Raw genomic sequence first — 14438 nt, forward strand, 5'->3', positions numbered from 1 at the left:
CTTTTATTTGTGATAACTCTGCTCTGTCTCCCCTCCCCGAATATTGTTATAAATAAATCCCTTTTGTTAAATGTTCCAGCTCGTTTCTGTGTTTCTTTCATTTGCTTGGCACGCTGTGTATTGAGAGATAGCGAGGGTAAATTGTTCATTTGGTCCGGCGCGGCTCTGGTAACTCCACTCGGTTACGCCGGATCCGAGTCGTGACCTGCGACTCGGATCGGACAGTCTACCGAGGGTGTGGTTCCACGGTAGTTAGACTGCGTGGGTATTGAGGTATATTGAAATTAGGCAAATAACCCTGGAGGAGGAACTTGGGTGGAGCCAAAAGCCAATGGGTGGAGAGAGGCAGAGCCAGCAAGCGAATTGGTAAAAAAAGACTGAGCCGGGAGGTGAATGGGTAGGTTGTCGATCCCAAGTCAGACAGAACGAGCCAACAGGAATGAAGAAAGGAATGATGGGCAGGAACAACGCCGACTCTGGAACGACACACGAGGAACGACGACGACTGCGACCGTCCTTTTATAGATCCGGTGGGGCGGGGTCGATGACGCGAAGCGGTGTCGTCACGCGAATCGGGCGCTCTGGTTGGGCCCCGACCAGCACACGAGCTGATCGCCATGACTGGAAGCAGCTCCACTTCACTTCCGGCCAGATGGTTCCAAGCTGAGGAATCGTCTCGCTCCGAGCACCATGACATGAATGGCCTTGCACCGAACTCCGTGATATGAATAGCTTTGCACCGAACCCCGTGCCGTGTCCCAGCGACCCGTGGTTGGCGCTGGTCCATGTGCCTGCTCCACGGTGCACCACGCGGCCCGAGCGATCCGGCCGCACAGCATGCCTCTGCCTGGTAGCAGCTGCATCGAGGCGTAGGTGTGGGAGGATGTTGGCCGTCTGCAGGAGACATTTGTTGCCGTCGTGGTGAGTGAAGACCGATGGTAAGATGTCATTGTAACCCCATGCGCAGACCCGACAAAAGACGTGGGTAATTCGTGCCTCGTTCTTTATGATGATAAAGTATCATGGCCGTGCGCGAGTCCACCATTAAGCACATGGTCAGCGTGCGGGTCCACCCACCATCGAGCATCGTGTTTGCGGTTATCAAAGGCGGTGGGATGCACGGTGCCAGCCCTAATCTGTGTCAGGGAATTAAGGGAAAGGTTTGGATATAATTATGTATGTCGGGTTGAGTTGAAGAAGAAGATAGATATGATTATTAAATGGAGAGATGGGTTGAAAAGAACACGCCTCGTGCGGCCTGTACAGTGGGTGGAGGTTGTTTATTGTTTGCTGCATCGCTTGCCCTTCGTAAAGACGTATACATTGTGTGTGGCTGCAGTTTTTACAGGTGGCTGTCTGAGTGCAGTGCCTGCTTTGATTTATTTCAGGAAGAAGAGGAAAAGAGTAGGAATGAAGACAAATATAAGACCTAACTGTGAGATCCACACGACCCACTGTCCCGTGGCCCTGCTAGACAAAAGGGAAGGGACTATCTGAACGTATATTAATGGAATAACTGTCGAGAGACCGCTGTATGGTGGTTACTATTGCTTTGGAGGGAGGTGGTTCCCAAAACCGCAACAATATCATCGACATTTAAAAATGGTAATGTCCTGGAATTATATCGTGCCAGTGTGGATTCAACTCCAAGGATGGGGGTCTGGGTCTCGGATCAGGGACCAGCAGGAGAACCTTGTAAGTGTCGAGATGATGATGGCCCACTCTGCTCCTGGTTTTTCCAAATTTATAAGGCCTCACATAGACTATCCTGAAGTGCTTTTTGTGTTGTTAATAATGTTAAGAGGACAATGTGCATCAAACGTTTTTGAATCAAACCTTGTGTTTTTATACAAGAGTCTACAGGCTCATGGAGGAGTTAAACAACAAAGGGCAGCCAGCTTACAAACCACCAAAGGGTATGGTGGTGGTTGTGGGTGTAGACATACAAAAGGAGGAATCACACTAAAAGCCAGGTGTGTCCTTGATCTGCCCCCACACCACATCAGTATTTCACATGTTGATTGAACACATGAACATAGTCCATAACGGGCAATAACGAGAACTATACTGGGAAGAACGTATACCTCCACCAGGCTGAACAGTTGATATTTTGTATCCCACTGATAGGATGGATCTGGATCAGGACCTGAACCTGAACGAAATTACCATCGGCTTGTTCTTGTCATCTCACCAACTCATCAACCTCGTTTTGTCATAAGTCATCCACAACTTTTTGAAATATCGTGCCACATATTGTTTTTCATCCTATCTCTAAATGGTGAAGAATCACTTTAAAATTCTTGTATTTTTCACCAAAATCTAACGATTTCGTCCTTGGCACACACCCAACTTCTCCACTAAATTTTGTCCGAATCCATCTTCAACTTTTTGAGATATCCTGGTCACAGACAACCAGACACACAGGCGTGAAAACATAACCTCCGTCGACCTTCAGTGGGAGGTAAGGAAAGGAAACCCAACTGCCCCAGACCACGTCAGGTCCAACTCATGCACGAGAGGCTCGCCCAGGTGTAAGGCACCACCAGGAAGCAGTCAGCACCCTGGGATCCCTCCAGGGCCCAGGCTCTCTTTTTCTCTTGGGAGAACTATTCACACAAGTACTTCAGCTTGCAGCATTGAGGCCAAGAGGACCCGAAGGTCTTCAACATCAGCTACTGAGCTACACTTTCTCCATCACACCATTTACGAACCTCTTGCACTGCACACTCCAACTGACTAGTTCTGTACATGTACCTTGATTGAAATACTGTTCCGAATCTGGAAACCATGCGCACTCAACATTCAGGTCCCAAAGTTAGTTATTTCGATAGTGTGTCTTTATAGTTAGAATCCTTCCTTCTGTCTAATGGGAATTACATGTGTGCGCTTCGAGTTATTTTTTTGCTAGGTTTTTCCTTGTCAACTACTACGACATCCACTACAACAACGCCACCGTCCCGCACTCGACCAGTCGCCATTGCCCACGTGTTTTCGGCTGAAGGCTTGGGCGGAACCTCAAACCCCTCAGATCGAGGCTCCGTCCCAAGGAAGAGCATGGACCGTTTCCACAAATTATCGCTTGCATTGAAGTAACAACTGCTGTGATACTTACACACACAGAGTTAATTAAAATCATTTACCTCCCTGTCTTTGCTTGCCATGACATTCGCTGCCATTGACCATTGCCACTCCTACGCCACGGTAACTAATGCACCGATCTCCATCGTAACCGTAATAACGTGACGTCATTATCGGCCGGCCGCGCACTGGCCGACACAGCCACGCCTGCGCAGCAACGTGTCCTTTCATTGGTTGGTAAATTAATGGCCATAACTTGGGAAGCACTTATCCGATTAATATCAAACTTTGAAAAGGCACGTCAACAGGGCCCCAGCAATATACCTGGCACATTTCAATTAGATCGGACCAGTGGTTGTTGAGAAACAGCGGTCACACACACACACACACACACACACACACACACACACACACACACACACACACACACACACACACACACACACATTGCTGGAATTATAGATAGATAAATAAACCCCTGTTAAATGTTCCAGTTCGTTGTTCGTGCTTTCGTTGGCCTAGCATGGTGCGGGTTTGAGAATTAGTAAGGCCGTTCGGGCCGGTAAGTTGCCACTTGGACCGACGGATCTTGGTAATCCCTGCTCGGTTTACACCCGGATCTGGCTTGGTAAACGGTCCGTTCCGCCCGAGGTCCGTCGAGGGTGTGGTTTTCCCCGGTCGTTGGACGACGTGGGTATTTAGGTATATTGAAATTAGGCAACTAACCCTACCCCACGCCGTCAAAATATTGGCGACCACGTTCCGCCAAGGGATCCATGAACTCTCGGACTTATCCGAGAGTCACGACCTAAATTCCGGGTGTTCGGTGGGAGACGACTCCACTGCTCCACCAAGTGGTCGTTTATCGCCACCGACCACCCCACCCCCCCTGGCCCGCAACAATACATAATTTCACCCCAACCTTGGCGTTTGTGTCTATTTGCAATGGGCATGATGTTACACAATCAAGCTTCATGAAGAAGTTGTTGCAAGGTCAGGTCAGGTATGGGAGCATGTGCCAGAACAGCGCGTCGCTGCGTCCACTTTCCGCCGGTACTCCAGGGGCCTCCGTCTGGCCATCCCCCAGGCAGATGCCAGGCCCATCCCCATCTCCTTGAGATGATGGTCAACCTGCTGCAACCATGAGGCACGTGGTCGGCCCACTGGCCTCCTCCACTCATGAGACTCCCTCGCTGAGAGAATCTGGTGAGCAGGATCAGCGTCAGGAAAACGAGCCCCATGCCCATACAGCCGCAGCTGACGCTCACGGACTATGCAGGTAACAAATCTCATCCGAGTCTCTCTCAGCAACCACTCGTTGGACACAAAATCCGACCAGCGATAGCCAAGGATTCTCCGAAGAGACCTGGTACCAAAGGAATTAAGTCTCCGTCTCAGATCCTTGGTCAAAGTCCAAGTCTCGCACCCATAGAGCAAGACTGGAAGTATCAAGGACCTGAAGACTCGGACTTTCGTCCTCCCGCACAGGTACCGGCAGCGCCACACCCCATGATCCAGTGAATCCATGACTCCCCAGGCCCGACGCAGACGTCTATTGACCTCCGGCTCACAACCTGCAGAGACATGAATATCACTGCCAAGGTAAGTGAATCTATCCACGACCTCAACATCCTCACCACAAACAGACACAGACAGGACAGCAGCATCCAAGATGTCACCGAAAGCCTGGATCTTAGTTTTGACCCAAGAAATCCGTAATCCCAACGTCTCCGACTCCTCATTCAGCACCTCGAGGGCCCCCAAGAGGATGTCTAAAGTCTCCGCAAATATGACTGCATCATCTGCAAAATCAAGGTCCGAGATCTTGACATTGCCAAACGATGCACCGCAACTTGATCTCTCCGACATCCTCCCTAGAATCCAGTCCATACAAGTGCTGAAAAGTGTGGGGGCAAGTACACATCCCTGACGAACTCCAGTAACAACTGGAAATAAGTCAGAGATGGTACCACCACACTTCACAGCACTCTCAGTACCAGAGTAGAGTTCAGACATCAGATCGATCAGTTTCGGTGGCACCCCACGAAGACCAAGAATCCTCCAGAGGACATCCCGATTCACTGAATCGAACGCTTTACAGAGATCAACATAGGCTGCAAGCAGCCCCTGCCGAAACTCTCGTCTGCGTTCGGTGAGGACACGAAGTGCAAGGATACGGTCAATCGTTGACCTCTTTGGTGTAAAGCCTGACTGCTCTGGACGCTGGTGCTCAAGCAGATGGTGGCGAACTCTATCAAGAATTATCCGAGCAAAGACCTTGCCCGGCACTGAGAGCAGCGTCACCCCTCGGTAGTTGTTGCAGTCTTGGCGATCACCCTTCCCTTTCCAGAGAGGGACAACAAGGTCCCTCTTCCAGTCAGTTGGGATGATGCCTGTGTTCCAGGCAGAGCACAAAACTGCATGCAACGACACGAGTGCAGCATTTCCACCAGCCTTGAGAAGTTCAGCATGGATGCCACAGATCCCTGGAGCTTTGCCCCGTTTCAACTGGTTCACCGCAGCCCGTGTTTCCACAAGCGATGGTGGACCACAGTTGATTCGAGGGTCAGCAACAGGGATTGTAACACCCTTGACGTCCAACTCGACAGCTGGGGGATCAGCCTGGTACAACCGCTCAAAGTAACCGGCCCAGCGGGCCTTCACTTCAGACTCCTCTGTCAAGAGCCGACCACTCTCTGCTCGAACTGCAGTGCTCCGAGGGATGGGCTTGGATGAACGTAATGCGTGAATTCCCCTGTAAGCGGGACGAGAATCAACTGTCCACAGGTGATGCTCTACCCCCTCACGATTCCTCGCACATAGGCCTCCTTGTCCACCCTCAGTGCACGTACAGTTTTACGCCTCAGCTCCCTGAACAGCTCAGCTCTGCCATTCAGCCTGGCCCTGCGACTCTGGTCAATGGTATCCAGTGTCCCTTGAGAGACAAAATTCTTCTTTGCCCTGCGGTGAACTCCAAGGCATCCACCGGCAACATCAAGGACCGTGGTCTTGAAGGTGCTCCACAACTCTTCAGGACCCCCCAAAGCACCCAGACCCCCAAGTGTCCACTCAGCCTGTTCGCAAACTCCTCAGCTACTCTCTCATCCCTGAGCTTGGCAACATCCAGCCTAGGCTGGGATGGTACCATTCTCCAGGATTTAAGGTGCAGCTTTAGAGTTGCTACAACAAGCCTGTGGTCAGTATTGAGGAACTGAGCACTCCGGTGGACCCTGCAGTTCTGGATCATCCTCCAACGACCGTCAATGAGGACATGGTCAATCTCCTTTGCCACACCGCCAGCGTTGGAATACCAAGTCCAGCGATGAGCTTGCGGGCGCTGAAACCATGAACCAGCCACCCTAAGTCCATGACTTCTTGCAAAGTCAAGGAACTTAGAGCTATTCTGGTTCATAGTTCCTGACCCATGGGGACCAACACACACCTCATAACCATCCCTATCAGTTCCAGTCGATGCATTGAAATCCCCCAAGACTAGAAGTGTATCTCGTCTGGGGCACTGATCAACCACAGACTCGAGTGTGGCGTAGAATGTGTCCTTCACGGTGAGATCACTCGCCTCAGTCGGAGCATAAATAGAGACCAGGGAAATGACACCGAAGGAGTGGCGAATCCTTAATCTCATAATACGCTCGTTGACCGGTGTTACCTCAATTATCATTGGGGTCAGCTTATTGGACACAGCTACAGCAACTCCTTGGGTATGGTAACCATCAGAGCGACCAGACCAATAGTAGGTGTAACCACCCATCATGATCTCGCCGCAATCCGGTCTCCGAACCTCAGAGAGAGCTGCAATCCCGATGTCCAAACGCTTGAGCTGAGATGATAACAGAGACAGGTGATCATCCTCTCTTAGGGATAGGACATTCCAGGCACCCACCCGAAGGGACCGCCTCAGGTTAACCCAAGGAGACCGCCGTCTGGTATACGACACCTCAGCACCACTCCGACACACTCTCCCGCAATCTGACCCAGGGAGGTTACCCCGTGGTTTCCCTCCTATCAAATATTGGGGGTCCCGAAGGCTTTGCCCCAATCCTGTCATCCGGTGAGCTGCCCTGCGAAGGGAAGCTGCACAGGAGGTACTCCCACGGAGTGGGTTTTCAGATTTTTTTGCGTTTTTGCGTTTTGCGGAATGAAGCGTTTTACGGTGGCCGGAGTGCAAATCCTGCCACCAACCTCCTAATAAGAAGTAACCCAACTGCAGGAGGACGTCCGCAGACACAGTTGGGCACTAGATATGGATGGCCGTTGGCTCACAAGGAGCTCCTCCGCCCTTTGACAGGTTTTGTTTTTAATCCTGCTGGGTGTCCATATCCAAACACCCTCCTCACCAGAAAACCTGGTGGGGGAGACGGTTTAGTCGCCGACAACCCGACCATGGAACAGGTTAGTACAGGTTTACATGGTACCTGGAGCAGGTCACAGATCGAACCTGACCTGACAGATCCACACGTTGGATTGCAAGGAATCCATCCAAAGACAGGGAGATCCACACGTTGGATTTTGTGTTGCAAGGAAGCACAAAAATTAAGAAAACTGTCTTCAACTTGTGTGCACATCAACGTTGAGGCAGAATGAAGACAAAAAGTGGATATCTTGGTCTTGTTACCTGTATCATTTCCACAACCAGAAGAATGTCTTGGAACCCACCTTCAGGCGAAGCAGAACTTTGTCTCCCAAATGACACTTAATTCCATTGATGAGAGTCGCAGGCCAGACTGAATGGCAGAGCTGAGCTTTTCAGCAAGTTGAGGCTTAAAACTGTACGCGCTGCAATGAGGGCGGACAAGGAGTCGTGTGTGCGAGGAATCTGTGGTCAAGTGATTCTTGTCCTGCTTATAGAGGAATTAGTGCATTGCGTTCCTCCAAGCCTATCCATCGGTGCACTGCAGTTTGAGCGGAGTGTGGTGGGCTTTTGACAGAGGAGTCCGAAGTTAAGGCCCGCCGGGCTGGTTACTTTAAGCGGTTCTACCAGGCTGACCATCAGGCTATTGAGTTGGATATCAGGGGTGTAACTATCACTATTGCTGGCGCTCCAATCAACTGTGAACCACCATCATTTGTCGAAACGCAGGCTACGGTGAACCGGTTGAAATGAGGTAAAGCTCATGAGATTTGTAGCATCCATGCTGAACTCTTAAGGCTGTTGAAAACGCTGCACTCGTGTCGTTGTATACATTACTATTCTATGTCTGGATCACAGGCATCATCCCAACTGACTGGAAGAGGGGCCTTGTTGGCCCTCTCTCTAAAAGGAAGGGTGATCATCAGGACTGCAACATCCACTGAGGGGTGACATTGCTCTCAGTGCCAGGCAAGGTCTTTCCTCGGATAATTCTTGATGGAGCTCGCCACCATCTGCCTCAGCACCAGTACCCAGAGCAGTGAAACACCAAAGAGGTCAATGAATGACCGTTTTGTTGCTCTTCGGGTCCTCACGGAATGTAGATGAGAGTTTCAGCAGGGGATGCTCACAGCCTATGTTGAACACTGCAAAGCATTCGATTCCGTGAATCTGGATGCCCTCTTGAAGATTCTCAGTCTTCATGGATGCCACCAAACCTGATCAATCTGAATTCTGAACTGTACTCTGGAACTGAGCGTGTTGTGAGGTGTGGTCGTTCCATCTCTGACATTTCCAGTTGTTACTGGAGTTCTTCAGAGGTGTGTACTGGCCCCCACATTTTTCAGCACTTTTATGGACTGGATTCTGGGGAGGAAGTCGGAGAGATCAAGTTGCGGTGCATTGTTTAGGAATATCACGATCTCTGACCTTGATTAAACAGATGATTCAGTCATCTTTGCACAGATGCTGGATATCCTTCTGGGGCTGCTCGACGCATTGAATGAGGAGTCGGAGCCATTGGGATTACCGGTTTCCTGCATAAAAACGAAGATCGAGGCTTTCAATGACATCTTGGATGCTGTTATCTTGTCTATACTTGTTTGTGGCAAGGATGTTGGACTCATACAGAGATTCACTTATCTTGGCAGTGATACTCATGTATCTGCATGTTGTGAACCAGAGGCCAATAGACGTCTGAGTCAGACCTGGGGAGTCATGGATTCACTTGATCATGGGATGTGGCGCTGTCGGTACCTATTTAGGAGGACCAAAGTCCGAGTCTTTAAGTCCTTGGTGCTTCCAGTCTTGCTCTATGGATGTGACACTTGGACTCTGACCAGAGATCTGAGATGAAGACTTAACTCTTTCAGTGACATGTTTCTTTGGAGAATTGTTGGCCATTGTTGGTCAGACTTTATGTACAACGAGCTGTTGCTGAGAGAGATTCAGATGAGATTTGCTTTCTGTATAGTCCGTGAGCGTCACCTGCTGCTGGATGGACATGTGGCTCATTTTCCCGACACTGATCCTGCTCACCACTTTGGACTCGTGAGTAGAGGAGGCCAAAAGGCTGATCACGTGCCTCGTGGTTGCACCAGGTTGATAGGCATCTCAAGAAAATGGGGACGTGCCAGGCATCTGCTGGGGGGGAGCCAGACGGAGCTGAAAGTGGGCACTGTGACATGCTGCTCCGGCGCATGCTCCCATAACTGGCCTGACCTGACGTTAACTTTTGCAGAGAAATCTGTCAACACGGCTGGTGTATCAGTTTACCACATCAGAAATACCTTTTGGCTCACTGAGAATGTCCATCAATGTTTAAAACCTGTGAATGAATCAGGAGGCAGAAAACATTTCACAACTATTCTTCTCAACAAATGACAACAAAGAACATTCCATGAACTTCGTATTTATTAAAACAACACAATGGTCATATCAGCACAGAGTAAGAAGTGGAGAAAAGAGGAAATTCACACCAGAATAATTTTAATAAAGAAAGACAACTTTGTGAATCCGTTAACACGAAACCATTGACTTTTGGTCGTAACCACTCAAGAGAAATGTTTCACACAAAAAGATATGAAATAAAACAATGTACGAAAACACTTATCAAGGTAACACTGAATTGGGGGGAAAAAAGACAAAACTGGAGAATTTTAAACACATGAACACAAAGATCATCTCAACACCGATTAGAACTCAAGAACCAATCAAATAACGAGATGTCTCCGACTCAAGTTTCATCTCAACACACTGGAGTGTTAATAAATGTACAAAGATGAGTTTCATTCCTTCTTTCATTTCAATGTGAAACACAAGAAAAAACGAGGAGATGACATCTTCAGCATCACAAAGAGTGAGAGCGACTACTTCACACCTGTAGTACACCTGGATTACATTTTTTGAGGAGACACCATCTCCTTACTGGGTGGTCATTGGTTCCTGAAGGAAGCTCATCCGCCCTTTGTCAGGTGCTGTTTTTAGTCTTGACAGGATGACACAGTCACCCTCCACACAAACAAGGCCAGCGAGGGGGGGGTCGGTGTTGTCGCTGACATTCCGACCATGCTGCAGGTCGCACTGAGTTACATGTTCACATTGACGGTCCCAAAAGACAGACCTGACGTCGTGTTGCAATAACCAGAAGAGAATTTTCATTCCAGTCGAGTAGTCATGTTAAACATGTCAGGAGATTCACACAGGAGTGGTACAGCCTTGAAAATAAACATCTCTTGGCTTCAATCCTGGGATGGAGACATTGTGGTTCGGTCGAGTCTTCTCAGGGATCGCGAATCTATAAAAAAAAATTTTTTTTTATATAAATGTCATTTATCCTGAAAAAAACATTGTTTTCAGCGCATGGAGAAATGAATATCCTGCATGTGAAACACCAGGGTGACAGTTTATATCCGTGTCGGGATTCAAACCCAGGTGATGTCATGATCTACCTGTGTATCACAGCAATGGTTTATGTGACGCTTAATATTTCAAAGCTGCGAACCAAGTGTTGTGTCATAAACAGGGTCCAGGGAGTTTGGGAATGAATAAAGGGGAGAACACAGCTCCAGAAGGGGAGAACACAGCTTCAGAAGGGGAGAACACAGCTTCAGAAGGGGAGAACACAGCTTCAGAAGGGGAGAACACAGCCCCAGAAGGGGAGAACACAGCTCGAGAAGGGGAGAACACAGCTTCAGAAGGGGAGAACACAGCTTCAGAAGGGGAGAACACAGCTCGAGAAGGGGAGAACACAGCTCCAGAAGGGAGAACACAGCTTCTATAAGGGGTGAGCAAGTGGAGCATTGTAAGAGAAGCGAGTGAAGTATTCCATGAGGAGTGAGTGGAGCATTCTTCGAGGAGTGAGTGGTGCGCCCCTTTGGTTCGTTCCAGCGAGGAATGTGCAAGGGCAAGGATATTACAAAACGTGCAAGAAGAGAAATATTTTACCAGGATGAACTCCATTCGTCTTTCAAATGTTGAACGGCAGACATCTTGTCTCTCCATCCACATGGAATGAGATATAGAAGACACTGGACACAGCATATTCCACTGGTTGGTGCAAGAACAAAGAATAAGTTCCAATAAAAAATGATTCAAGAAGCATTTACTCTCCTGACATGATCAGATATCCTGAATGAAGAAAGATTCCAGACCAATCGCAGTTCATCTTAGCTTTGTGTATCATAATACTAAAACCACAAGAATCTCATCTGTGAGAGTGATTTGAAATCGATGCTTATCGACATTTACGGATAAAAATCAAATCCTACCAAGGTAATTTATAAATAAATAATAATCCCACTGACAAAAGTACATAAATAAATAAAGAAGAGCGACACACGGTCGGCCCTTTGCTGTTTCAAACCGTACCTGGGTTCCTCTGCAGGTGCCGATCCAGGTACGTTCAATCAGAACACAGCACAAGATGAAGAAGCAATGGACAACCCCAATTTACAGGAGAAGTCACATGGGTTTTCAGCACAAACACAGGACACGTGAATGAAGAAAAGGGAGCGAGATGACAATCCTGGTGTTTATACCATGTTTATAACATCCTCCTGCTGGAAGCCCTGTACTCCTTCCTCCATGACGTGACCTTCCAGGCGGTTCACCTGCAACAATAGAATTACACAAACACACGAGGATATGACAAGAAGGGGTACAAAAGGTGACATCTTGTGAGATCATTTCACTTCTGAAAAACTTTGAAAAACAGGATTGTCACAAACATTCCAAGGGGAACTGTACGATCACTTGGAAAACATGGCAAGGAAGGTTCAGATGAAGGGACTCGCACAAGGTTGTAACAATTAGTGAGTGTTTTACCAAATGAGTGTTACAATAGCTCACGATGAAAACCTCTCGTGGAGAAAGATAAACACCATGATGATCCCCAGCAATCTGCATCCATCACAGACTCTTGGAAAATACAAAACAGGAGACAAAGACAAAATGAAGAACCAATTCCAGGAACACAAAATTCTCGTTTGGTGGAACAGAGATGATAATGGAGGTGTCCTGGTGTTTATAACATGGTGTAATTTCAATGTGCAGTTACAGGTGAAAGGAGGACAGCGTTTGCTCAGGTGAAGAAAAGCTTGCAGGTAGACAGGCAGGTAGGCCTCTGATATTCGTGGACCAGAGTGAAAAGGTGTGAATGTGAACAACGATGGGATCATGAGGGTAGTGGGGGAGGGGGGCAAGGTAGTGTGATTGAACAAGATGTCGGGATGGAGGTGCAGGCTTGATTGGGGTGAGAGGCAAGAGGAAGCCCAACGGTGTTGAGAGGGAAATGTGGAGCAGTTTGTGTGTGTTTCGTACAAAACGATTTATGTTTGGAAACCGTGAGTGTTCTTGGAAAAGTGTTCACACCTGTCACGACTGGGGTGAAGAGCTGGGTTACTGAATGCTTCGAAGGAGGTCGTACTAAACCTTCGTGGCAGAATAAGCTGAGAGTGCTTACGTATTGGTCAGGAAGGTAAAAGTGAAAAAGTGAGTGTGCCTGAAGGAAGATTAGTGTTTGAGACAGATGGAGAAGAAGAAGCGATGGACAACTCCGATTTACAGGAGAAGTCACCTGGGTTTTCAGCACAAACACATGACACATGAATGAAGAAAAGGGAGCGAGATGACAACCTCCACGTGGTGCTCCTGTTAAATGATATTCAACCATTTTACACTCTGAAGTTATCAGGACTGATGTCATTAACTGACCAATACCACCGACGCACTCGGGACAAACCCGAGCAATGGGGCTCTAGATTACGTAGCACTAAATGAAGTCCTTTTCAAGGTCAAAAGCCATGGACCACAACTAGACCAGTAGGTCCCTCCTCCACATCCCCCAACTCATTGTTGAGGGGCTGACATTTCCTAATTGTGAGATCCTCGCCAACATCCTGAAGGACTACAACATTGATGCAGCCATACTCTGGGAAACTCATCACGAGGATGACAAAAAGGCTGCAAAGAGAAAGATTGCAGATTAGCTCTCCACCAACTCACACCTGAGGCAGCAACATGGCTGCAGAACCTGGACATGAAACTTTAGCGCAATCCATATGAGTCGTTCACAAGAAGAAAGATGTGAAGAAAAAAACATTAAAATAATTGTTGATGGATATGCAGGCTTAAACATTTCAAAAACAATTGAAATTTTAAAAGTGACGTCATGTCCTGTGAACCAATCCATGAGGATACAGTCTTGGTGGAGGAGGCATTGATGGCTTTGTCGAGCATCTCCACTGTATCCCGACAGGAAAGAAGCTCTGTTGTAAAACAGCCTCAATCTGCCACCACGCCAAGGTAGAAATGCCAGGTCAGGTGAGCTGCAATGAGGTGAGGCAACCACAACTATCAATACAAGGCTCAAAACCATGTGATTATCTGTCAGAGCCCAGACTGATGGAATGATACCCGGAAAGGTATGATTGACAATAGACAACGAATACACCTTGATCGAAGCTCGGTGCGGAGGGAAATTTCATTCCGATCGGCTGAACTATCGTCGAGTTATGTAAAAAAATATTAAAATTACTACCATTAGGTCATGACCTTAAAAATTAGGTCAACATCAAAAGACATGATATCAACCCCACCGACTTCACATTCACATTATTGATATAAAATTTCATTCCAAAAGTTCCAGCGGGCTCCGATATCCAGCTCGGTAATTGATGCGGTTCGGGAATTTCGAGTGTATGGAGTGCAGGAAGAAAATAATGATCATAATAACTTTCTAAATGGGGGTTTACTACTCCGAGGGGTTGAAGAAACTTGTGGTTCCAATTAAAATAGGGGACGATAATTGCGGAAACAAACCCGACAACAGCAACAAGCCTTCCCCAAGCAAGGGGGAGGCTCAACAAACGATATTTGATGAAGGAGCACACCTGGTGTTCGAGTTGTGCCGACAGGTGAAGGGGAACTCGGCACAACCTTCCATTCGTTCCTCGTTCTTCATCTTGACTGCATTCACCGGGCCCATCGCCAG

General features: G+C 48.1%; 1 long non-coding RNA gene across 1 annotated transcript; it reads right to left on the reverse strand.

The window, feature by feature from the left end:
- Positions 1 to 9865: 9865 nt before the first annotated feature.
- On the reverse strand, positions 9866 to 13187 carry LOC147020799 (uncharacterized). The gene is made up of 3 exons (XR_015062118.1): positions 11816 to 13187; positions 11393 to 11494; positions 9866 to 10742 (listed from the first exon to the last, which is right to left on the reverse strand). It is a non-coding gene; the product is annotated as an uncharacterized LOC147020799 (long non-coding RNA).
- Positions 13188 to 14438: the final 1251 nt, after the last annotated feature.

Source organism: Eptatretus burgeri, chromosome 9 (assembly GCF_056783735.1).
Source record: "Eptatretus burgeri isolate ZD-2024b chromosome 9, Ebu_testis_v1, whole genome shotgun sequence".
Classification (NCBI taxonomy): Eukaryota; Metazoa; Chordata; class Myxini; order Myxiniformes; family Myxinidae; genus Eptatretus; species Eptatretus burgeri.